Here is a 27,860-nt window from a genome sequence, read left to right as displayed (position 1 = left end):
AAACAGGGAAAGTGTGTATATTGTTTTTATTCATTCTTGAAAGATTTTCTGTAATATTGTCAACTCAAAAGTGATACCATTTCAAGAGGACTGGTCAGATTAAATGACCATAACTTGTACTTGTTAAATGATTTGATGAAGCTTCTGATAATGTTTTGGTCCTTGAATAACTAACAGAAGTGGTCCCATGAAAACCCATCATGTTATGGAGTCTAGCAAAAAAGATCAAATATACATGGCCATATCCATGGTGCCAGTCAGGTAGTGGTTTCTGTAGTTGTATTTTATTATATTGTACTGTACTCTACAGGACCTCTCCCACATCCTCCTGCTGAAGATGTTGGACCTGATGACCACAGCAGCGGTGGAGAACGAGGTTCTACCAGACCTGGAGGAGGCACTCGGGGTGAGGTCGGAGGTGGTGCGCCAGCTACCCCTCAACCAACGGGAACGCAAGGCAGGATGCCGGAACTTCTATTGGAAGACCTTCACATCATATTAGCCCACCTCCTCACATTCACCAAGCAGCCCCTCTTCTTCCAGTTGGATCATTTAAAGACCCATTTCTTATGTCACACAGGTACTGTAAATGACAACTACTTATTTTGTTGCATTGTTTAAGACCTATAATGTTGGTTATGCTTGACCTCAAAATCAAATAAACTTCAGAGAACATTAAACTAAGTATGGTGCCTTTCCATAGGTTGTCATGTGTAATAATACTGAATAGGTTGGGGTCTAGTACAGCGGTCTAGCAAAAGACATACACATGGTGTAGTTTAATGGGAAAAAAGGATGGTTTATTGTCTATGTAGTATGATCAATTGCCATTAAAGACAAAAAAAAAGCTAATCTTTCACACACCTACTTCTAACTTGAGTCAAAAATTGTACAAACCACCTGCTCAGTCTATTCCTCTCATGGACAAATATGATTATTTTGCAGTAGTTATCAATAGGATGCTGTGGAACAAATTTACACAGTGAAAACAAAGTGATGACCCTTACCCTCATAATCACAGATAAACATCAACTGTGTGACAATAGCAGCACAATAGGAGTTGAAATAAATAAAGTGAAAAATGCAACTTATAGGGCTCAAAACAAGGACCTTCGTATCATTGTGCTCATTGACCTATACTCTGAGAAGAATCAAATACTGAAACAAAACATGATTCTGGACAAAAACAATATAATTGATATTGATATTTCTTTTAGTCAGAAGGGAAGCTTCAAAACCATCATATCATACTAGCAGTTTTTACATTAAAAACAGATGACAGCGGGGTGAAGAATCTAAGACACTTTCAACACAATGTGTGAATAATTCAAAATGTCAGAGTTACTCAAACATGGCCGATAGTGCTTTGACGGGGATTAGCAGCACAAATCATACTCCTAAGGCTAAGCTTAAACAAAAACCCATAATGAACACAAGAGGATATTCTCAGCCCACGTGGCCAGTATGGAGAACCCGGTTTCTCAGTAAGACAATGGCAAGCATACTTCATTGTGCCTTATTCATCTTAATTGTAAAGTATCAAAAATCAACCCAAACGTTAAACAAGGAAAAATATTTAAAAAGCGCATTCACATTTTAAAAGAGGGGGTTTGAAATGCAGTACCAATTATCATTATGCAAATAACTGTACTGTGGAATAAAATATTATGTTATGACATGTGGTGCCAGATATCATTATATGAAAGCCTGCATAAGGGCTCTCGAGTGGTGCAGTGGTCTAATGCACTGCATATCAGTGCAAGAGGAGTCACTACAGTCCCTGGTTCGTTTCCAGGCTGTATCACATCCGGCCGTGATTGGGAGTCCCTTAGGGCAGCGCACAATTGGCCCAGCGTCATCCGGGTTCGGCTGGGCTAGGCCGTCATTCTAAATTAGTGTGGTTAACAGAGTTACCTAGTAAAATTGAAAAGGTTGCATTTAAAATCAAAACTATTAACATCAAAGCATTAACTTCAGTGATCTCGTTCTCTAACCAATCTTTCTTACCATCTATTTTCTAAAAACTCTTCAATGCACAACACTGACTACACCCACTTGGTCTCCAAACACATTCACTCCACAACCAAAACCACCTGCAATATAAACTCAGGTCACAGAAATACCTTGCATATGTGCACTTTGCTTATGAGGCAGATCAGCACGGTTATTAACTTTAGTGGTATACAAAATATATGTTCCATTATCTGGACTGTTACCCAACAGCCAGGAAGACATTGTATTCCTCATTATCCTCTTCAATATCACCTCATTTTTCTACTTATGATCCTCCACATCGTGAATATCTATCAATCTTAATTTTCCATGGAGCTCCTTCCATGTCCCACCTGGGTCTGGAAGGATGGCATGTGAGCGACAGTGTGCAACATGTAGGATAGTGCGTGAGCGACAGTGTGCAACATGTAGGATAGTGCGTGACAGACAGTGTGCAACATGTAGGATAGTGCGTGACAGACAGTGCGCAACATGTAGGATAGTGCGTGACAGACAGTGTGCAACATGTAGGATAGTGCGTGACAGACAGTGTGCAACATGTAGGATAGTGTGTGACAGACAGTGCGCAACATGTAGGATAGTGCGTGAGAGACAGTGTGCAACATGCAGGATAGTGTGTGAGATGAGCAATGGTGGAGTCAAGGGTTTGGGGTAGTGCAGCCCCTGCTGCCTGCAGGTCAGGGGCTCTATACAGTACTGCTATGGGACTGAGGGGTAGGGAATAGGGTGTGGTGGAAAGGGAGCAGGGGGTCGAGAATATATATAGGTGATAGTGTAAAACAGAGGATACGGAATGGGATAGGGGTCGAACTATTTGTCAATCCATGTTTCAATACCCTGTCTTGAACCTGTACAAATAAACCTGGTCAAGGGAAATTAAATAATGACTTCATATTGAAGACTGTCAGATTGAGGTTCAATAGTAGGCCAACTACTACTGAGTCCTCAGCTTTGGGCACCAGAAGTATAAAGAAAGGCTATGAGAGGATAAAAGTGAAGGGGGATGAAGATGCCCTTTGACACTGATCTTCAAGTCAGATTAACATTTCCCCCTTGTGGTTAAGGTTATGAATAAGAGTATAACTGATTTAGGATCTATTACTTAGGGCAACTTCTAACGCAGTGCAGATTAAAGTAATGGAAGAGTCATTGGTTAAAAAGTCAGAGGTGACTTCCTAGTTGGTTATCAGTCAGTGGAGATTTTTGGGTGAGGGGATCTGGATGTGCCGGGCGCTGCAGCCCTGACATAGGATGTGACCTTCCAGGAGGTAACAGACTCGCTCCTCACCCTCAGAGGACAGGAGCAGACCACACTCCTGGAGGGGACAGAGAAAACAAGGGCAATCCAGGAACACTGGATTAGGATCAACTGAGGGGGCTGTGTACATTTGATGTGATGGCCTGCCAAACTGTGAACATCATTCAACTTGAGTGACCTATTCTAGTAACACACAGTGACCACTCACCTCACACCCATAGCAGTTGACGTGGAAGCTGCGGCCCAGCGCCACTATACTGACCGCCGCATCCTGGCCCGGCTCAGGCACGATGACATGGCGACACACTGAGCAGCGAGGGGAAAACTTCCTGTGTGGGACAGGAAGCACCAGCGTCAACAATAAGAGCTCAGAGGGTGGAAAACTAACAACAATCAGATATAATAATCTGTCCAATAGACATGTGAAAAACTTGAAATCTCAAAGTGTAATTCAGAAATGAATTGATCAAGTAATCTCTGAATTACACTTTACGAGTTTAAGTTCTAGACATGGGTCTATTGGACAGATAATTATATCTGATTGTTGTGCTAGTGTTCCATTTGATTACATTCCTAATGTACAGTCAGTGGTCTCCTGAGTGGAGCAGCAGTCTAAGGCACTGCTTGAGGCGTCACTAAAACTAGGGTTCGAGACCAGAGAGGTGGAGCACAATTGGCCCAGCGTCGTCCGGGTTAGGGGAGGGTTTGGCTGGCATGGATGTCCTTATCCCACCGCGCTCTAACGACTCCAGCAGCAGGCTGGGAGCATGCATGCTGACACCATCGCCAGTTCTACGGTGTTTCCTCCGACACATTGGTGCGGCGGGCTTCCGGAATACATGAGCAGTGTGTCAAGAAGCAGTGCGGCTTGGCGGGGTCGCACGGCTCTCCATCTTCGCCTCTCCCGATACCGTTTAGGAGTTGCAGCGATATGACAAGACTAACTACCAATTGGATATTGTGAAATTGAGGGTAAAAAATTTTTAAAAAAATGTTTTTAAAGTAAAGTCAGTATCTGGCGCTGAGTAAGTGTGGTCTATCCGTGTTGCTGACCTGTAGAAGTCGTCCATGCAGTGGATCTGGTAGGTGGCGTCCACTGTGAAGGGCACACCATCCAGGGAGCAGCCACACGCCACGCAGTTGAAGCAGCGCGCATGGTAGGCCTTGCCCATGGACCGCAGGACACGGTCCAGGATGGGCTTGGAGCACATAAAGCAGCGCTCTAGGATACTCTGAGGGGGGAGGGAGAGGGCAGCACACGTTCAGACAGAATAGTGTGTGTGAGAGAGAATCTAATAGATACGGATATAGATGGCGAGAAAGATAAAAAAAGATGGAGATCAACTGATGAATTGAGAATACTGCTTAAAAAGAAATGTAGAACAAAAGAGGGAGAAGAGCCTTCTCAATACATAAAGAGAACAGTCAGTGACAGCCACTCACAATATAACAGCTCTCGCAGTAGCTCTGCTTGCCTAGGGCGTAGAACGTTTTCCCCCGGAGACGAGTGTGGCAGGTGATGCAAGTTATACACTCCAGGTGGAACACCTGCTCCATGGCGATACAGCCGCTGCCGTCGCCAAGGACGTTGTTGCCGCAACGTGCACAGCGACCTGGTAGTATGGATGGAAAGGGGAGAAGACATGAGGCAAATGGGAGGGACATATTGTGACATTGAAATGAACTGTCACAAAAGGGGAAATGATGTAAATAACAGTCCAGTCAACACAAAGGACATACAATTTTATTAGAAAGAAATCGGAACATACCAAAGTCTTCCTCTGTCGGGGGATGATTCATGTCATACACAAACTTCTTAGTGAGCTGGACCAACTCCTCCTCTGGCCTCGGAGCTGCTGTCCCCTGCTGGACAAATATATGAACATTTTCCAGAAAAGTCAGCATAGAGATTTTACTTTCCCACTTAAATCAGTGAAACCAAGAGACTGAAGATACAAGTATTCAACAAGTATTCAAAAAAGGACCATAGTTTACCTTAAGAGGCTCCAAAAACCGTAGACGTTTACAGTGATGGAAGCATCTTACTGCAAAATTAAGCTTATCCGCCCCTAAAGGAAAAAAAACAAACAACTCCAGACACTCACCTTACTGGGCTGATAGGCGGAGCTTGGTGCCGAGCCTGACCCTGATTGATGAGTCTCTGGGCCTCTATTGGACATGGGCCACTGGGTGACTCTCCCTCCAGACCCTGCGACACTCCCCTTGTAACCCCTCTCAGAGTGCAGCTCCTGGACTTGGGATGCAGGGTGGGGAGGGTACCAGCCCTGGGGGCCAGTCTGATTCTTGGGTGGGGACCGCAACGCGTGCTGGCGGGGTGAGGGAGGGGTGTAAGCATGCTCGGCTTGCCTACCAGTCTGGGAGTAGGTGACAGGCTGGGCTGTTTTGACCTGGACACTGAACCTCGGGCCAGTAAGGGCGGTAGTGTAGGAGGCAGGGACAGGCTGGGGTACCGTTTGGAGACCTGGGCATCGGTGTAGTGTGGCTGGGGGAAGTACTGGAGACCCTGGTGGGGATCACTGGGGTATGGGGGTGTACGACGGTACTGGGGTTGGGGGTGAGAGGGGAAACCCATGGACGGCCTGCCCTGAGCGGATGCTCCTGGCTGGGCTGAGGCTTTATAGCGATCCCCTGAGATGTGGTCGTTGTCATTAAGCTACGAAAGAATGGAAAGGGACCATAAATATATATTTTATTATGCATTCCTTACAATGCAACTAATGACCGAGGCCTAAATATCCACAGGAGCCAGGAACACTTTCAGACAGACATGAAAACAATAAACAATGTCAAAGGTTTCTGTATTAAGATTCAGAAGAATCCTTTATTCCGCAAAGTCCCATGTAGTCAGTCGGGTGCCCTACCTGTGCGCTGTTTTGTGGATGGCTGTCCAGATCGGCCAGCATGCATGTGAGCGAGTCAATCTCTGCATCACTGCTGGAGTGGTGTCCAATCAGCTTCTTAGGAGGTCCCGGGTGCTTTAAAAAATGTAACAGGATCACATAATAAAGATGTGTGCCTTTATAAAATGTCACAACAGAAAAAGATGGATAGGTAGAAAATGTATAAATGTGAAAATGTGTCCAAATACATTTTAGTATTGGACATTATGAGCAATATCTGGCTTCATAACAATATTACATTACTACAAATCTTTGCCTAGAAACAAAAATAAACACCATGGTGAAATGGACCAATAATCAGTGGGAATTTCAGGATACAGAAGCAATTACAACCTACCATCAGCTGGTAGCGGTCCATGTGAGGGTTCAATGATTGGTCTTCTTCAAGCCCTTGGGGAGGTGGTTGGTAGTAGTGGTCAATAGATTTAGGGTGAAACCCTGGGGCCTCTTGGTGGTGGAGCTGCATGGGCCCAGCTGTAGAACACATACAAAACAGTGCACTTTACATTTACAAACAAGACTTAATAACCACAGGGTACACACTTAACATTAATCATGTCAAACATTTATTTACATCAAGATGTTTATTTACATCAAGTACTAATCACCAAAGGCGTTGATGTACTCAGTATTGTGTCAGGGTCAGCGCTGTACTCCAAGGCTTGAGCTACAGAATAACGGACTTCTGATTTTCACAATAGTCCATCACAAGTTCATTATAGCAAGGTTTCACACAAGACAAGCCCAGTGAAATGGAAGGCCCATCACCATGTTCTTACCTGTGGATCTTGTAGCCATGTACCTAGTGGCCATTCCGCCTCCTCCTCTGTTCTGGTCATGGACCACATACTTGGGCCGGGCGCCCAAGGAGACCTTCTTGGGCGGCTGTCTGTACACGGCTGGTCCAGAGTCGGACATCTGGGGGACGGGTCTCTCCGGGCTACCCGGAGACTTCGGAGGCGGCCGGGTAGGACCAGACATGTCAGGGTTCTGAAAAAAAGGTTGTCGTGATTAAACTGTTACACTTTTAAAACTATAACAAAGCACTTACATGCTGGTATTAATCAGGTTCTTATAATAAAAAGAAAACAGCTGGACTGTCCTATTTTGGCAAGAAGATGTCACTGCCACAACAACTTGCTGTTTGCATATTTGTCACAGGTAAGCACTGAAACCCAGAGATGCTTCAACCTGGATTTCTTATGTCAACACACATTTGCAGTTTAACAATACTTATATTTGAGAAGCAGGAAGACAGCTCCATTCCCAACCATAAGGGAATTCCAGCAGACAAAAGAGGGGTATACTAGAAAGCAGGATCAATGCGTTTGCCAGCTAACTTGCCCAAATAGTCAGAAATAAACTTTAAAAAGGTATGGCCTGATTCAGGGCTTCCCAAACTCTGTCCTGAGGCCCCCTGGGTGCACTTTTTCTTTTTGCCCTAGCAATACACAGCTGATTCAAATAATCAAAGCTTGATGAGTCGGTTATTTGAATCAGCTGTGTTGTGCTAGGGCAAAAACCAAAACATGCACCAGGGGAGGGAGCCAGGACTGAGTTTGGGAAACCCTGGTCTATTTGACTTAACAACCGAAAAAAAACCATCTAATTTTAATTTTCTTAATGAACCAGAAAATCTACAGTTATTTCTGGTTGTGTATCTGGATAACTCATTGATTAGCTGGCTAACTCATTGATCCAGCTATGTAGTATACCACTCTGTTCCACAGAGTGCGCCAACAGACACACACACACTCAAAAAAACAAAATCCCACAGGTGTGAGACTTATGGCTTGTCCCACTATTACCGATGGGTCTGTATCCACTACAATAGTTATTGTCTCTGACATTTACGATCAACTCTAAATGATCCCAAATGAAGTTGTAGCGTATCGTATATGAAGGCATTGTGAGATGTTAAGTCTTTCAGTCTGACAAACCTGCTGTTGGTAGAAGCAGGCTAAACATTTTAAAGGTGTATATGGTTTTCCTATAATTCATGAGCAAATGTAGCCTAACAATGGTTATTTTGACACTGTCAGCTGCTGTTCCCATTGTTTCCTTTTGGCGATAGAGGAACAAGATCAAGTAATATAGTCTATAATAAACAACAGTAATCTTGTCAAATCAAATTGTATTTGTCACATGCGCAGAATACAACAAGTGTAATAGACCTTACAGTGAAATGCTTACTTACAAGCCCTTAATTTAAAAGAAAATAGCTATGAAAAAAAGGTAAGAGATAAGAATAACAAATCATTAAAGAGCAGCAGTAAATTACAATATCGGGGCTATATACAGGGGTTACCGGTACATAGTCAATGTGTGGGGGTACCGGTGTCGATGTAATTGAGGGAATAAGTACATGTAGGTAGATTTATTAATGTGACTATGCATAGATAATAACAGAGTAGCAACAGCGTAGAAGATGGGGGTGGGGAAATGCAAATAGTCTTGGTAGCTCTTTCATCAGCTGATCTTATGGCTTAGGGGATAGGAGCTGTTTAGAAGCCTCTTGGACCTAGACTTGGTGCTCCGGTACCACTTGCAGTGCGGTAGCAGACAGAACAGTCTATGACTAGGGTTGCTGAAGTCTTTGACAATTTTTAGGGCATTCCTATGACACCACCTGGTATAGATGTCCTGTATGGCAGGAAGCTTGGTCCCGGTGATGTACTGGGCCGTACGCACTACCCAGTAGTGCCTTGCGGTCGGAGGCCGAGCAGTTGCCACACCAGGCAGGGGTGCAACCTGTCAGAATGCTTGATGGTGCAGCTGTAAAACCTTTTGAGGATCTAAGGACCCATGCCAAATCTTTTCAGTCTTCTGAGGGGGAATAGGTATTGTCGTGCCCTCTTCACAACTGTCTTGATGTGCTTGGACCATGTTAGTTTGTTGGTGATGTGGACGCCATGGAACTTGAAGCTCTCAACCTGCTTCACTACAGCCCCGTCGATGAGAATGGGGGCATCCTCAGTCCTTTTCCTGTAGTCCACAATTATCACCTTTGTCTTGATCACATTGAGGGAGAGGGTGTTGTTCTTGCACCAGACGGTCAGGTCTCTGACCTCCCTATAGGCTGTCTCATCATTGTCGGTGATCAGGCCTAACACTGTCATCGGCAAACATAATGATGGTGTTGGAGTCGTACCTAGCCGTGCAGTCATGCGTGAACATGGAGTACAGGAGGGGACTGAGCACTCAGCCCCGAGGGGCACCAATGTTGAGGATCAGCGTGGTGGATGTGGTGTCCCCTACCCTTACCACCTGGGGGCGGCCCGTCAGGACATTCAGGATCCAGATGCAGAGGGAGGTGTTTAGTCCCAGGGTCCTTATCTTAGTGTTGAGCTTTGAGGGCACTATGGTGTTGAACGCTGAGCTGTAGTCAATGAATAGCATTCTCACATAGGTGTTCCTTATGTCCAGGTGTGAAAGGGCAGTGTTGAGTGCAATAGAGATTGCATCATCTGTGGATCTGTTGGTGCGGTATGCAAATTGGAGTGGGTCTAGGGTTTCTGGGATAATGGTGTTGATGTGAGCCATGACCAGCCTTTCAAAGAATTTCACAGATACAGATGTGCTACGGGCACTATGTTGGTCTGCTTGAAACATGTTGGTATTACAGACTCAGACAGGGAGGGGTTGAAAATGTCAGTGAACGCACTTGCCAGGTTGTCACCTCATGCTCGGAGTACACGTCCTGGTAATCCATCTTGCCCTGCAGCCTTGTGAATGTTGACCTGTTTAAAAGGTCTTACTCACATCGGCTGCGGAGAGCGTGATCACACAGTTGTCCCGAACAGCTGAAGCTCTCATGCAGTGTTATTTCAGTGTTATTTGCCTCGAAGCGAGCATAGAATTTTTTAGCTTGTCTGATAGGCTCGTGTCACTGGGCAGCTCTCGGCTGTGCTTCCCTTTGTAGACTGTAATAGTTTGCTAGTCCTGACACATCCGACAAGCGTCAGAGCTTTTGAAGTACAATTTGATCTTAGTCCTGTATTGACGCTATGCCTGTTTGATGGTTCGTTGGAGGGCATTGCAGAATATCTTATAAGCTTCCCGGGAACATTGAAAGCGGCAGCTCTACCCTTTAGCCCAGTGCGAATGTTGCATGTAATCCATGGCTTCTGGTTGGGGTATGTACATACAGTCACTGCGGGTACGACGTCCTAGATGCACTTATTGATAAAGCCAGTGACTGATGTGGTGTATTCCTCAATGGCATCGGAAGAATCCCGGAACATGTTCCAGTCTGTGATTGATAAACAGTCCTGTAGATTAGCATCTGCTTCATCAGACCACTTTTTTATAGACTGAGACACTGGTGCTCCTGATTAAATTTTTGCTTGTAAGCAGGAATCAGGAGGACAGAAGCAGGAATCAGGAGGACAGAATTCCTTACAATGCAACTAATAACCGAGGCCTAAATATCCACAGGAGCCAGGAACACTTTCAGACAGATATGAAAACAATAAACAACGTCAACGGTTTCTGTATTAAGATTCAGAAGAATCCTTTATTCCTCACAGTCCCATGTAGTCAGTCGGGTGCCCTACCTGTGCGATGTTTTGTGGATGGCTGTCCAGATCGGCCAGCATGCATGTGAGCGAGTCAATCTCTGCATCACTGCTGGAGTGGTGTCCAATCAACTTCTTAGGAGGTCCCCGGTGCTTTTAAAAATGTAACAGGGTCACATAATAAAAAGATGTGCCTTTATAAAATGTCACAACAGAAAAAGATGGATAGGTAGAAAATGTATAAAATGTGTCCCACTACATTTTAGTATTGGACATTGTGAGCAATATCTGGCTTCATAACAATATTACATTACTACAAATCTTTGCCTAGAAACTAAAATAAACACTATGGTGAAATGGACCAATAATCAGTGGGAATTCCAGGCTACAGAAGCAATTACAACCTACCATCAGCTGGTAGCGGTCCATGTGAGGGTTCAATGATTGGTCTTCTTCAAGCCCTTGGGGAGGTGGTTGGTAGTAGTGGTCAATAGATTTAGGGTGAAACCCTGGGTCCTCTTGGTGGTGGTGCTGCATGGGCCCAGCTGTAGAACACATACAAAACAGTGCACTTTACATTTACAAACAAGACTTAATAACCACAGGGTACACACTTAACATTAATCATGTCAAACATTTATTTACATCAAGATGTTTATTTACGTGAAGTACTAATCACCAAAGGCGTTGATGTACTCAGTATTGTGTCAGGACCAACGCTCTACTCCAAGGCTTTAGCTACAGAATAACGGACTTCTGATTTTCACAATAGTCCATCACAAGTTAATTATAGCAAGGTTTCACACAAGACAAGCCCAGTGTAATGGAAGTCCCATCACCATGTTCTTACCTGTGGATCTTGTAGCCATGTACCTAGTGGCCATTCCGCCTCCTCCTCTGTTCTGGTCATGGACCACATACTTGGGCCGAGCGTCCGAGGAGACCTTCTTGGGCGGCTGTCTGTACACAGCTGGTCCAGAGTCGGACATCTGGGGGACGGGTCTCTCCGGGCTACCCGGAGTCTTCGGATGCGGCCGGGTAGGACCAGACATGTCAGGGTTCTGAAAAAAAGGTTGTCGTGATTAAACTGTTACACTTTAAAACTATAACAAAAAACACTTACATGCGGGTATTAATAAGGTTCTTATAATAAAAAGAAAACAGCTGGACTGTCCCATTTTGGCAAGAAGATTTGTCACTGCCACACCAACTTGCTGTTTGCATATTTGTCACAGGTAAGCACTGGAACCCAGAGATGCTTCAACCTGGATTTCTTATGTCAACACACATTTGCAGTTTAACAATAGACTTATATTTGAGAAGCAGGAAGACAGCTCCATTCCCAACCATAAGGGAATTCCAGCAGACAAAAGAGGGGTATACTAGAAAGCAGGATCAATGAGTTTGCCAGCTAACTTGCCCAAATAGTCAGAAATAAACTTTAAAAAGGTATGGCCTGATTCAGGGCTTCCCAAACTCTGTCCTGAGGCCCCCTGGGTGCACTTTTTCTTTTTGCCCTAGCAATACACAGCTGATTCAAATAATCAAAGCTTGATGAGTCGGTTATTTGAATCAGCTGTGTTGTGCTAGGGCAAAAGCCAAAACATGCACCTGGGGAGGGAGCCAGGACTGATTTTGGGAAACCCTGGTCTATTTGACTTAACAACCGGAAAAAAAACCATCTAATTCTAATTTTCTTAATGAACCAGAAAATCTACAGTTATTTCTGGTTGTGTATCTGGCTAACTCATTGATTAGCTGGCTAACTCATTGATCCAGCTATGTAGTATACCACTCTGTTCCACAGAGTGTGCCAACAGACACACACACTCAAAAAAACAAAATCCCACAGGTGTGAGACTTATGGCTTGTCCCACTATTACCGATGGGTCTGTATCCACTACAATAGTTATTGTCTCTGACATTTATGATCAACTCTAAATGATCCCTTAATGAAGTTGTAGCGTATCGTATATGAAGGCATTGTGAGATGTTAAGTCTTTCAGTCTGACAAACCTGCTGTTGGTAGAAGCAGGCTAAACATTTTAAAGGTGTATATGGTTTTCCTATAATTCATGAGCAAATGTAGCCTAACAATGGTTATTTTGACACTGTCAGCTGCTGTTCCCATTGTTTCCTTTTGGCGATAGAGGAACAAGATCAAGTAATATAGTCTATAATAAACAACAGTAATCTTGTCAAATCAAATTGTATTTGTCACATGCGCCGAATACAACAGGTGTAATAGACCTTACAGTGAAATGCTTACTTACAAGCCCTTAATTTAAAAGAAAATAGCTATGAAAAAAAGGTAAGAGATAAGAATAACAAATAATTAAAGAGCAGCAGTAAATTACAATATCGGGGCTATATACAGGGGTTACCGGTACATAGTCAATGTGTGGGGGTACCGGTGTCGATGTAATTGAGGTAATAAGTACATGTAGGTAGATTTATTAATGTGACTATGCATAGATAATAACAGAGTAGCAGCAGCGTAGAAGATGGGGGTGGGGAAATGCAAATAGTCTTGGTAGCTCTTTCATTAGCTGATCTTATGGCTTAGGGGATAGGAGCTGTTTAGAAGCCTCTTGGACCTAGACTTGGTGCTCCGGTACCACTTGCAGTGCGGTAGCAGACAGAACAGTCTATGACTAGGGTTGCTGAAGTCTTTGACAATTTTTAGGGCATTCCTATGACACCGCCTGGTATAGATGTCCTGGATGGCAGGAAGCTTGGGCCCGGTGATGTACTGGGCCGTACGCACTACCCAGTAGTGCCTTGCGGTCGGAGGCCGAGCACTTGCCACACCAGGCAGGGGTGCAACCTGTCAGAATGCTTGATGGTGCAGCTGTAAAACCTTTTGAGGATCTAAGGACCCATGCCAAATCTTTTCAGTCTTCTGAGGGGGAATAGGTATTGTCGTGCCCTCTTCACAACTGTCTTGATGTGCTTGGACCATGTTAGTTTGTTGGTGATGTGGACGCCAAGGAACTTGAAGCTCTCAACCTGCTTCACTACATCCCCGTCGATGAGAATGGGGGCATCCTCAGTCCTCCTTTTCCTGTAGTCCACAATTATCAGCTTTGTCTTGATCACATTGAGGGAGAGGGTGTTGTCCTTGCACCAGACGGTCAGGTCTCTGACCTCCTCCCTATAGGCTGTCTCATCATTGTCGGTGATCAGGCCTAACACTGTGTCATCGGCAAACATAATGATGGTGTTGGAGTCGTACCTGGCCGTGCAGTCATGCGTGAACATGGAGTACAGGAGGGGACTGAGCACTCAGCCCCGAGGGGCACCCATGTTGAGGATCAGCGTGGTGGATGTTGTGTCCCCTACCCTTACCACCTGGGGGCGGCCCGTCAGGAAGTTCAGGATCCAGAGGGATGTGTTTAGTCCCAGGGTCCTTATCTTAGTGTTGAGCTTTGAGGGCACTATGGTGTTGAACGCTAAGCTGTAGTCAATGAATAGCATTCTCACATAGGTGTTCCTTATGTCCAGGTGTGAAAGGGCAGTGTTGAGTGCAATAGAGATTGCATCATCTGTGGATCTGTTGGTGCGGTATGCAAATTGGAGTGGGTCTAGGGTTTCTGGGATAATGGTGTTGATGTGAGCCATGACCAGCCTTTCAAAGAATTTCACGGATACAGACGTGCTACTGGCACTATGTTGGTCTGCTTGAAACATGTTGGTATTACAGACTCAGACAGGGAGAGGTTGAAAATGTCAGTGAACGCACTTGCCAGGTTGTCACCTCATGCTCGGAGTACACGTCCTGGTAATCCATCTTGCCCTGCAGCCTTGTGAATGTTGACCTGTTTAAAGGTCTTACTCACATCGGCTGCGGAGAGCGTGATCACACAGTTGTCCCGAACAGCTGATGTTCTCATGCAGTGTTATTTCAGTGTTATTTGCCTCGAAGCGAGCATAGAAGTTTTTAGCTTGTCTGATAGGCTCGTGTCACTGGGCAGCTCTCGGCTGTGCTTCCCTTTGTAGACTGTAATAGTTTGCAAGTCCTGCCACATCCGACGAGCGTCAGAGCTTGTGAAGTACAATTTAATCTTAGTCCTGTATTGACGCTAAGCCTGTTTGATGGTTCGTTGGAGTGCATTGCAGAATATCTTATACGCTTCCCGGGATCTTTGAAAGCGGCAGCTCTACCCTTTAGCCCAATGCGAATGTTGCATGTAATCCATGGCTTCTGGTTGGGGTATGTACATACAGTCACTGCGGGTACGACGTCCTAGATGCACTTATTGATAAAGCCAGTGACTGATGTGGTGTATTCCTCAATGCCATCGGAAGAATCCCGGAACATGTTCCAGTCTGTGATTGATAAACAGTCCTGTAGATTAGCATCTGCTTCATCAGACCACTTTTTTATAGACTGAGACACTGGTGCTCCTGATTAAATTTTTGCTTGTAAGCAGGAATCAGGAGGACAGAATTATGGTCAGATTTGCCAAACGGAGGGTTAGGGAGAGCTTTGTACACATCTCTGTGTGTGATGTAAAGATTGGTCTTGAGTTTTTTCCCACTGGTTGCACATTTAACATGCTGATAGAATTTAGGTAAAACTGATTTAAGTTTTACTAGGAGCGCCGCCTCTGGATGAGCGTGTATTTATACCTGCGTTTTCTGTTAGTCTGTTGCCAGTTCGTCTTGTCCCGTGAAGTCCCACCCTTGTGTTTTCCCATTTTCGAGTTGCTGTAGTTGCTGTTTTCTAGTCCTCCCGGTTTTGACCATTCTGCCTGCCCTGACCCTGAGGTTGCCTGCCGTTCTCTACCTTTCTGACACCGCCCTGGATTACTGACCACTGCTTGCTCTTAGCCTGCTGTTTTGTACCTTACTGACACTGCCCTGGATTACTGACCTCTGACTGCCCTTGAACTGTCGTTTGCAGCCCCCTGTTTTGTAAATTAACATCTGTGAATCGAACTGTACGCATCAATCAGATTTGTAATTTTTTACCCTCTTATCTCCCCAATTTCGTGGTATCAAGTTGTTAGTAGTTACTATCTTGTCTCATCGCTACAACTCCCGTACGGGCTCGGGGGAGACAAAGGTCGAAAGCCATGAGTCCTCCAAAACACAACCTGCATGCTGCTAAACATACCCTCGTAAAACTGACTATCCTACCGATCCTTGACTTCGGCGATGTCGTTTACAAAATAGCCTCCAACACTCTACTCAGCAAACTGGATGTAGTCCATCACAGTGCCATCCGTTTTGTCACCAAATCCCCATATACTACCCACCACCGCGACCTGTATGCTCTCGTTGGCTGGCCCTCACTACATATTCGTCGCCAAATCCACTGGCTCCAGGTCATCTATAAAAGTCTTTGCTAGGTAAAGCCTCGTCTTATCTCAGCTCACTGGTCACCATAGCAACACCCACCCATAGCATGTGCTCCAGCAGGAATATTTCACTGGTCATTACCAAAGCCAACACTTCCTTCGCCGCCTTTCCGTCCAGTTCTCTGCTGCCAATGACTGGAACGAAGTACGAAAATCACTGAAGCTGGAGACTTTTATCTTCCTCTCTAACTTTAAGCATCAGCTGTCAGAGCAGCTTACCGATCACTGTACTTGTACACAGCCCATCCGTAAATAGCACACCCAACTACCTCATCCCCATATCCTTTATCCTTTTGCTATTTTGCACCCCAGTATCTCTACTTTAATTTATTTATTTTTATTTTACCTTTATTTAACTAGGCAAGTCAGTTAAGAACAAATTCTTATTTTCAATGATGGCATAGGAACAGTGGGTTAACTGCCATGTTCAGGGGCAGAATGACAGAGTTTTACCTTGTCAGCTCAGGGATTTGATTTTGCAACCTTTCGGTTACAAGTCCAATGCTCTAACCACTAGGCTACTTGCACATCATCATCTGCACATGTATCACTCCAGTGTTAATGCTAAATTGTAATTATTTCGCCTCTACGGCCTATCTATTGCCTAGATTTCTATATTGTGTTATTGACTGTACATTTGTTTATCCCATGTGAAACTCTATTGTTTTTGTCGCACTGCATTGCTTTATCTTGGCCAGATCGCAGTTGTAAATGAGAACTTGTTCTCAACTGGCCTACCTGGTTAAATAAAGGAGGAATAAAAAATAAATAAATAAACAATTATTTTTGGAAAAGACAATAGCAGTGGTCAAAAATTGAGAGCAGGAGAACACTCGATGGCAGCAAACAAGGACTACACAGTAGATAAAACATACAGGAGGACAACAAGGAAATATGTTCACTAGAGGACAGCAAATGGATGACTAAGACTACAGGAATGGTGAGAAGAAAGGAGAGATCAATTTATTCATTTAAAATAGGGTAGGCTACCTAGTGGCCAGGAGTTTGTAAATCCAACAATTTCCCTTTAGGAAACAAGGACTACCAGATGGCAAGACACAAGTCCTTACACCATGGCAACCCTGCCTACCTACAGGATATGGGTGTTGATCATGTTCCGGCCTCAATTAGAAAAACAGTATGTGATTGTACTGCATTGTACTGTCAGAAAAAGTGGAGTCCTACAGACTGAAAAATAATTTCCATGTAAAAGTTTATCACAGACATCCAAAAGATAGATATCATTTATTTTCTTGATATTATTTCTAAATTATTTCTAAATTATCCAAATATTTTGTCCATTCTGTTGGAGAATTGTGTTTCTAAATTGCTGTACAAAGGTGATAGGCTATTTTTAGAGTACGCAAGAGTAGAGACATGATCATATTCATTGCGATTGTAGGAAATCATAACAGACCATGATGACAGGGCATCCCCTATCCATAGGGAATCCCCTCTATCCACATCGAAGGGACAGAAGTGGAGAAAGTGGGCAGTTTTAAGTTCCTTGGCATACACATCAAAGACAAACTGAAATGGTCCAACCACACAGACAGTGTGGTGAAGAAGGCGCAACAGACACCGGAGATCCTACAGTAGTCATTGTTTGTTTTTTTTGTAGTCATTGTTAACTGAGTATAACCTGAACACTTCACTCGCCTGCCAAGCCAAAACCTACAGGCATCGACTACAAAACAACCCTTCAGGTCTCAGGCAAGGTTACGCATCACACAAGCGTGGTCAGTCACCAAACCACCGCGCGGCAGATGGAGTCTCCAGGGGCCTGTTCAGGAAGATGTTACGTTACAGAATGTTCAGATAGAAAAGTATTGTATAGATCAAATATGAGTGTCTGTGAGAAAGAAAAGGGAATCGTGTCTGTTCTATACATTACACTGAATTTATAGGTGCAGTGGGCATATTAATCACTCTCAATCAACTTGCGCCACTTAGTTCATAGAACCGTGTTACACGAGTAAACTCCGATAGCCGCTAAATGCAGTTGTGTCAAACTGAGCAGGTCCAGTTCTCTTTGGCTCTAACTATTGTACGGTTGGAGCTATCATTTGCTATTATGGCCCATCCCTGGACACCCATGTCTTCTGTTTCCCTCTACTACTCTCACAAGCCGCGCATGACAGGTTAGAAAGGACTGTGGCAAAAACGCATTTAAAAGCATTATGCACACACACAGAATGTCAATTTGGCCATATAAATTAAATCAAATGTTACTGGTCACACACACATGGTTAGCAGATGTTATTGAAAGTGTAGCGAAGTGTCTGTGCTTCTAGTTCCGACAGTGTAGAAATATCTAACAATTCCACAACAACTACCTAATACACACAAATCGAAGTAAAGGAAAGGAATAAGAATATGTACAGATAAATACATGGATGAACAATGATAGAGCGGCATAGGCAAGATGCAATAGATGGTATAAAATACAGTATATAGATATGAGAGTGATGCAAGATATGTAAACATTATTAAAGTGACATTATTAAAGTGACTAGTGATCCATTTATTAAAGCAGCCAATGATTTCAAGTATGTATGTAGGCAGCAGCCTCACTGTGTTAGTGATGTCTGTTAACCAGTCTGATGGCCTTGAGATAGAAGTTTTTTTCAGTCTCTCGGTCCCAGCTTTGATGGACCTGTACTGACCTCGCCTCCTGGATGGTAGCGGGGTGAACAGGCAGTGGCTCGGGGGGTTGTTGTCCTTGTTGATCTTTTTGGCCTTCCTGTGACATCGGGTGCTGTAGGTGTCCTGGAGGGCAGGTAGTTTGCCCCCGGTGATGTGTTGTGCAGACTGCACCACCCTCTGGAGAGCCCTGCGGTTATGGGCGGTGCAATTGCCGTACCAGGCGGTGATGCAGCCCGACAGGATGCTCTCAATTGTGCATCTGTAAAAGTTTGTGAGGGTTTTGGGTGACAAACCACATCTTCAGCCTCCTGAGGTTGAAGAGGCGCTGTTCACCACACTGTCTGTGTGGGTGGACCATTTCAGTTTGTCCATGATGTGTACACAGAGGAACTTTCCACCTTCTCCACTGCTGTCCCATCGATGTGGATAGGGGGGTGCTTCATCTCCTAAAATGCTTTCAAATAACTTATAGAAATGGATAAAAATATTTTACAGTTTGAAATTTGACACATACAAGACACCTGGAACCAACACAATGGCCTTGTCATTAAAAGTTGGGAGTTCGATCCCCTGAGTCCTACCAAAGACTCTATAAATGTAACCCGATGCCTCTGTTTGGCACTCAGCATGAAGGAGATAGATTGGTGGTAAGAGCCTGTGTCAGACTAGCGTCCTGGCCAATGGGTGTACTCGTACATCAAGTGGCTTCATGCCACAGAAACAAGAAGATAGGCTCCTGCCACTATGGACTGTTCTGTCTATGACAAGACTTACTTAATGGAAGCCTGGGCCATGACATGGATGAGAGCAATTACAAACATATTGGTGTAAGATATCTGCTTGACAAGATGATAGGGAGTCATCGAAGGGGAATATTGACCAACAGAGCATCATTGAATAGACCTCTTCATTTACAACTAAAAAAACAAGGTTATGTTTTAATTTTCTGTGCTGTAAATAACATGCCATATTGGGACGTAAACAGACACTTAAATACAGTTCAACTAAATATCTGACATGGTACAGGGGTCTTGTCAAATTTGAGCCAATAACCATATATGTGTGAGGTATATACTTTTGATACCATGAAGATTTGTAAGACTACCAAAATGAAACCTGTGTGACCATGTTTTAGTCCATTGTGACACAGGGGGGAAACACTATTTGGAAGTTTGCACTATTTGGCATGACAGGAAACTGCCACATTTTCCAAATCTGTTGGTGACAAGTCAACCCAATGGCTCCTTTAAAGGCTCTCTGAAATGTAATTGGTAAACATTTTCACACCCATTGTCTTTTCTATATTGTCCTTAAAAGTACACTTCTTACTTATGAACCACATTGGCTATTGAAATGAATGAGTAAGCCACTAAGGTTACCTTGACTAAACAAGGCTTCCTCTCAGCCATTGTTACAACAGGCCTTTCACAAAGCACTTGTGGCTGGACTGGCAACTTTAATGTAACTGTGAACCAGTGGCATTTTTCACTTCTGTTGTGAACACTTTGTATAAACTTAGGTACAAATATACTTACACAATACTAAAAGCATACTAAGTACATTTGCGATATGCATAAAGTATACTTAAATAATACTAGAAGAATACTTGTAATACACTTACAGGATACCTAAAGTACACTTGTAACACATTCCAAGTACACTTTCAGTCAATATGAAGAAACTGTTACAATACAATGTAATTTAGCAGACACTTATCCAAAGTGATCTACATTAGTTTTTGTATAGGTGTCCCCTAGCCCCCAATTACACTGTGCCAATGGCTTGAGAGCAGGCTAGCAGCAGGCAGAACGTTGTCATAATGGTGTCTCGCCATCCATGCCATCTGTGGCTGTAATGAAGCCGCTATGAGTCGAGAAGCAGGCGCAGGTGAAACATTTACTAAAACAACAACCAAATACCGAGCCAGCATAACAGCGCCGGGAATACATGAACACCGGGATAATAACAAAAGAGGAATTAATAAAGGGAGGGACCTATAAAGTGGAGGTAATTAAGTCCAGGTGTGAATCACGATGAGTGCCAGGTGTGCATAATGATGAATCCCAGGACCGGTCATTAGTATTCCGGTGACGTCGCCCGCCGGAGGGGAGGAGCCGGAGTAGACGTGACAGTGGCTTCGTAGTAGGACTCAGTCAGATGAAGTCACAGTTCCGTACTAGCCACTGGACTAGCTAGCTAGCTACTCTTCCCTACTACCAAAATCCAGCACCCACAAGGTGCCAGAAACCACACCACACAATAGTAATTCAGGAGTAGCCTTATAACTTTTTACATGATTCCATACGATAATAGTCATCTGTCATCTCTTTACACCTCTGCCTTCAGGCTTCTCTCCATCCTCAACCTCCGGACAGTTGGCATAATCAAATCAAAACGATGCTAGCCAGCTAACATTAACTAGTTAGCTATCCAAAAATTATATTATATTATATTCGAAAATGTACAGCAGCTCTCTGCCTAGACGACCTCACGGTGCCATGGCAACCACAGAACTCATTAGATATCAGTTTGTCTCTGTGAATGGTTTGTCATCTGACAAATCAACTGTACATTTCGGTGTTCTTCAAGGTTCGTTTAAGGACCACTATTGTTTTCACTATATATTTAACCTCTTGGGGATGTCATTCGAAAACATAATGTTAACTTTCACTGCTATGCGGATGACACACAGCTGTACATTTCAATGAAACATGGTGAAGCCCCAAAATTGCCCTCACTAGAAGCCTGTGTTTCAGACATAAGTAAGTGGATGGCTGCGAAATTTCTACTTTTAAACTCGGACAAAACAGAGATGCTTGTTCTAGGTCCCAAGAAACAAAGAAATCTTCTGTTGAATCTGACAATTAATCTTGATGGTTGTACAGTCGTCTCAAATAAAACTGTGAAGGACCTCGGCGTTACTCTGGACCCTGATCTCTCTTTTGATGAACATATCAAGACTGTTTCAAGGACAGCTTTTTTCCATCTACGTAACATTGCAAAAATCAGAAACTTTCTGTCCAAAAATTATGCAGAAAAATTTATTCATGCTTTTGTTACTAGGTTAGACTACTGCAATGCTCTACTTTCTGGCTACCCGGATAAAGCACTAAATAAATTTCAGTTAGTGCTAAATACAGCTGCTAGAATCCTGACTAGAACCAAAATATTTGATCATATTACTCCAGTGCTAGCCTCCCTACACTGGCTTCCTGTTAAGGCAAGGGCTGATTTCAAGGTTTTACTGCTAACCTACAAAGCATTACATGGGCTTGCTCCGACCTATCTTTCCGATTTGGTCCTGCCGTACATACCTACACATATGCTACGGTCACAAGACACAGGCCTCCTAATTGTCCCTAGAATTTCTAAGCAAGCAGCTGGAGGCAGGGCTTTCTCCTATAGAGCTCAATTTTTATGGAATGGTCTGAATACCTATGTGAGAGACGCAGACTCGGTCACAACCTTTAAGTCTTTACTGAAGACTCATCTCTTCGGTGGGTCATATGACTGAGTGTAGTCTGGCCCAGGAGTGTGAAGGTGAACGGAAAGGCTCTGGAGCAACGAACCGCCCTTGCTGTCTCTGCCTGGCTGGTTTCCCTCTCTCCACTGGGATTCTCTTTTTTCTCTGCCTCTAACCCTATTACATGGGCTGAGTCACTGGCTTACTGGTGCTCTTTCATACCGTCCCTAGGAGGGGTGCGTCACTTGAGTGGGTTGAGTCACTGACGTGATCTTCCTGTCTGGGTTGGCGCCCCCCCTTGGGTTGTGCCGTGGCGGAGATCTTTGTGGGCTATACTCGGCCTTGTCTTAGGATGGTAAGTTGGTGGTTGAAGATATCCCTCTATTGGTGTGGGGGCTGTGCTTTGGCAAAGTGGGTGGGGTTATATTCTTCCTGTTTGGCCCTGTCCGGGGGTATCATCGGATGGGGCCACATTGTCTCCTGACCCCTCCTGTCTCAGCCTCCAGTATTTATGCTGCAGTAGTTTATGTGTCGGGGGGCTAGGGTCAGTTTGTTATATCTGGAGTACTTCTCCTATCTTATCTGGTGTCCTGTGTGAATTTAAGTATGCTCTCTCTAATTCTCTCTTTCTCTTTCTTTCTCTCTCTATGAGGACCTGAGCACTAGGACCATGCCTCAGGACTACCTGGCATGATGACTCCTTGCTGTCCCCAGTCCACCTGGCCGTGCTGCTGCTCCAGTTTCAACTGTTCTGCCTGCGGCTATGGAACCCTGACCTGTTCACCGGACGTGCTACCTGTCCCAGACCTGCTGTTTTCAACTCTCAAGGGACAGCAGGAGCGGTAGAGATACTCTTAATGATCGGCTATGAAAAGCCAACTGACATTTACTCCTGAGGTGCTGACTTGCTGCACCCTTCACAACTACTGTGATTATTATTATTTGACCATGCTGGTAATTTATGAACATTTGAACATCTTGGCCATGTTCTGTTATAATCTCCACCTGGCACAGCCAGAAGAGGACTGGCCACCCCTCATAGCCTGGTTCCTCTCTAGGTTTCTTCCAAGGTTTTGGCCATTCTAGGGAGTTTTTCCTAGCCACAGTGCTTCTACACCTGCATTTCTTGCTGTTTGGGGTTTTAGAATGGGTTTCTCTACAGCACTTTGAGATATCAGCTGATGTAAGAAGGGCTATATAAATACATTTGATTTGATTTGATTTGACTACGCTCCTCTCTGTTGGATTGATCCACAATTTAACAACGTAATTAATAAATGCCATACACTATATCACATATGTCAGAGTCAAGGCCCGCGGGCCACATCCGGCCCGCAAGAAGGTATGCTGGGATGATCTTGAAAATAATAACTTGGCTGTGTTTATCTTTTAAGGGTGACGCTTGCTTCATTTCAATATTTATTGGCACAGCAGTCGTCAGCATCACAGTAAAATTAACTTTCAGATACCCATCAAAAATGGCAAAACGGAAGGTGGATACTGAGAACCGGGTTTCAAACAAGGTGGGAGTCGGAGTATATGTTCAAATAGCTGGAAAACCTGTTTTCTTCTGTGTGGAGAAAGTGTGGCGTTTGAAAGAGTATAATCTGAGACGACATTATGAAACGAAACACACGGACAAAAACAAGAATATGGACATGGAACAAAGACAAAAGGCAGAGGAATTAAAACCCTCAAATCTCGACAGGCTCTGTTCAAAAAGCCAAATCACAAGGCCAGGCTGCTGTCAAAATTTTGGCAGAAGAGATCGCTAAATCAGCCCGGCCATTTACGGAATCAAAAACTGCATGATTAAAGTTTGTGACGAAGTTTGCCCAGAAAAAAAGGCAACTCTTTTTAAATGTGAGTCTGAGCAGAAACACCATTGCCGAGAGAGTAGACCAGTTGTCCATCAATCTAAAAGAGCAGCTTGTGAAAAAGGGAAAAGATTTTATTGCATATTCCTTGGCTGTGGATGAGAGCACCGACATTTCTGACATTGCCCAGTTGTCAATTTTCATCCGCGTTAAGCGTGAAGAGGAGTTTTTGGCTTTACGTGCATGGCACAACTGGGGCATGATTTGTATGAAGAGGTGTCAAGATGTGTAAATGAGATGGAGCTGCCTTGGGAAAAACTCGGGGTTTGACACCGACGGAGCACCTGAGGAGCGGACTGGTTACGGGAAAAGATGCAAGAGGAAAACGCGACAGGTGAGCTGACAGCTTATCATTGTATCATACACCAGGAAGCGTTGTGCGGTAAAGCCTTGAAAATGGAGCATGTAATGAGCATCATCACGACAGTTAACTTTATCAGAGCCAAAGGTTTGAATCACCGCCAGTTCAAGGCATTTCTGACGGAGTTAGAAACGGAGCATGGTGATTTGCCTTATCACACAGAGGTGCGATGGCTAAGCCAGGGAAAGGTGCTTCAAAGATGTTTCGAGCTTCGTGAGGAGATTTGTCTGTTCTTGGACAGCAAAGGGAAAGACACAACACAACTCCGAGACGAAATGTTTCTGTGTGAAATGGCTTTTCTGTGTGACATTACGAGTCATCTGAATGCAATAAACTTGCAGCTGCAGGGTCGGGATCGTGTCATCTCTGATATGTACAGTACAGTGAAGGCATTTAAAACCAAACTGACTCTGTGGGAGACGAGATGCTTTGAGCCACTTTCCCAGCTGCCAGACCATGAAAGAGAAGCTTCTACCAGTGCCTGATAAAATAGGTATGCTGTGACTGGCCGATTTGCTGACTTTGAAGCACAAAAAAGCAGGTTGGAACTGCTCAAACCCATTTGCTGTTGACGTGGAAAGCTCACCACCAAACCTCCAAATGGAGTTGATTGACCTCCAATGCAATGATGCACTGAGGGCAAAATATGCGGCAGTGGGTGCTGCGGAGTTCGCCCGTTTCCTCCCGGCACAATGCCCCAGCTGCGCATCCAGGCTGCTCAAACGTTGTCTATGTTTGGCAGCACATACCTGTGTGAACAACTGTTTTCTTTGATGAACCTGAACAAAACATCACACAGAAGTCGACTCCACTCAATTCTGAGGATTTCTTCAGCTCAGAGCCTTACCCCGAACATTGATGAACTTGTGGAAAAGATGGGACACCACCAAGTATCACCCTCAACCTCAAACAAGTGAACATTACTGTGCAATCACACTATTTAGAGTTTTTACTCAGTTCAAGTTTAAAAGTTAAAATTTAATATTTGTTTTCACTGCATGTTACTTCTCCTTAAACAAAGTGTTGTTTTTGATTAATAGATTTTTGCACTTTATTTTTTGTATTTCAATCCAATTATATTTTAAAAATATTTCAGTTGAGTGGATGATAGAAAATTGCTATTATTGTTTTTTCTTTGAAGTAAATTTAGCCCACTTTTGCTAAAATAGAAAATATAGTCTACTGATGGTGCCTTGAATACCGGTTTCTTTCATTTAATGTTCATGTTATGGGGATATTTATATAAAGGAAATTTGTCTTTTGTGTCTGTTGAAAATTAAAGATTACTGACAGAGCCATAAGAAAATATTGCTTTATTTATCTGATCATATTGTAATATATTTGTTAGGTTTTCAGTAGGTTCAATTAGGTTCACTAGACTATATGCGTCATTTAAAAAATTTTCAATGAACATTCGAACAGTCCGGCCCTCGTCTTGTAGCTGATTTTTTTATTTGGCCCTCCGTCCATTTGACTTTGACACCCCTGCACTATATGCTATCGTAAAAATAATAACTTGGCTGTGTTTATGAAGGTCTTAGATAACATTAGAATATAGAAAAAATATATGTCAAATAACAAAATAGCATTTTCATTAGTTTATGTAGGCTAGATGTAAAACCCCCCAAAAATAAAAATGTAAATCAAAAAAGTATTCAATTTTATTTGTGGAGTGTTTAAAGTTACAACTATGAAACAGAAAGCATATGTGTTGAAACAAGGTAACGACTTCCACATTTATTTGTTTGAATATGCACCTGGCGAGATGAATGCTTACTTCTTCTGCGAACATGATGGGGGGGTGGGAAGAAGACGCTAGAGACTAAGGGTATGTTGATGGGACAGTAGGCAGACCCTCCAATCAACATTTGAGTCTCTTCATATAATTAGCAGCTCTGTGCGGAGCGTCAGAACCACACATCATTCCAGATACACGCATCTGGGCTGGTGGGGCTGATCTCAACTGACACACACCACCACTGGGACTGGCTGAGAAGGACGTCAACATTCAAACTCCTCTGTTAACACCTTATACTGGACCAACACTAGACTGTGAATTAGTCTCAGATGGGGTGCCTTTACTATTCCCAATAGGGTGCAATTTCAGACAGGGCCCTTGTCAAAAGTAGTCCACTGTACAGGGAACCAATCACATCCCTGTATTCGTCCAAGGGAGGGTGATCCAAGGATGAAGAAATCTATATATTGGTGGCGCCAATGTTACGTACAACTTCAACGTGGCTGTGTTTTGTATGTGGACCAAACAACCTTCTCTCAGATCCAGCCATTTGTTTTGTTCTCCACTCTAGGCTGATTATTGTTGGACATCCAGTCTAAGATTATTGCTGCTGAATATAGCATTGAAGGACACAATCGATATACATTTGAATCAATAGCCAAACATACGGACAGGGTAGATGCTGTGTTCCCAGCTACAGGTGTTACTGGTGGCTCTGCTTCAGTGTTGCTAGCGAGGGTCAGCGTCGCTCCACAGAGATGTGCTAAATGCACTACAGAGAGCAGACACATCCAAGGACAAGGTGAGTGGCTGACTAACTTGTGTCAATAGCCTCATTTATACCTAGTTCTTACATGAGTCCTTTGTCCATTTCTTATCCACATTCTGATAGTGCCCACATTGTAGCCGTTCCAACGACACATGGTGGTAAAATGTGTCTCTTATCCATCCAGTATGTCTGCATTGAGAACAAATGTCCCTGTCCCTCCCTGCAATCAAATTATTTGACATTCTTTCAAGTCAAATATTGATGTCAAGACTCAATGGTTTCATTGTCTAAATCCATCTACACTTGTAACATATCCAGATACGAATCCAGATCCACCAGATCCACCTCTGAAGGTGTTCAGGAAGAACTCAACACAATCAGATGAGTCTTTTAATCGTCTACTCTAAAAATGTGAAGAAAAATCAGGACAAACGATTCATGTTAGAACCAGGTATAAACAGGACAAATGTGAAGTGTTTTAATGCATTCTTGAAAATATAGTCATTTTGTCAACTCAAAACATTTCTAGAGGACTGATCAGATTAAATAATCCTAACTTCTACTTGTATGTTAAATGACTTCATGAAGCTTCTGATAATGTCTTGTTCCTTGAATAACTGACAGAATAAGTGGTCCCATGAAAACCCATCATGTTGCAGAGTCTAGCAACAAAGATCAAACATCCATGGTGCCAGTCAGGTAGTGGTGCCAGCACCAAGCAGCCCCTCTTCTCCTTGGATCATTTAAAGACCCATTTTTTACATTGTCACACAGGTACTGTAAATGACAGCTACTTCATTTGTTGCATTGTTTAAGGTCTAGAATGTTAGTTATGCTTGACCTCATAAGGGTCATCACTTTGTTTTTCACTGTGTAATGTTGTTCCACAGCATCCTATTGATAAGTACTGCAGAATAATAATTTGTCCATGAGA

General features: G+C 43.6%; 2 pseudogenes; one reads left to right on the top strand and one right to left on the bottom strand.

Annotated features, from left to right (window-relative positions):
- Positions 1-773: 773 nt before the first annotated feature.
- Positions 774-12,217, bottom strand: LOC135572952 (lipoma-preferred partner homolog; annotated as a pseudogene).
- Positions 12,218-26,836: 14,619 nt separating this feature from the next.
- LOC135572951 (somatostatin-1-like) overlaps positions 26,837-27,860 on the top strand; it is a 38,570-nt pseudogene continuing 37,546 nt past the window's right edge.

Source organism: Oncorhynchus nerka, linkage group LG8 (assembly GCF_034236695.1).
Source record: "Oncorhynchus nerka isolate Pitt River linkage group LG8, Oner_Uvic_2.0, whole genome shotgun sequence".
Taxonomy (NCBI): domain Eukaryota; kingdom Metazoa; phylum Chordata; class Actinopteri; order Salmoniformes; family Salmonidae; genus Oncorhynchus; species Oncorhynchus nerka.
Note: the sequence above shows the minus strand (reverse complement) of the source record. Positions and strands in the feature narration are given on the sequence as shown.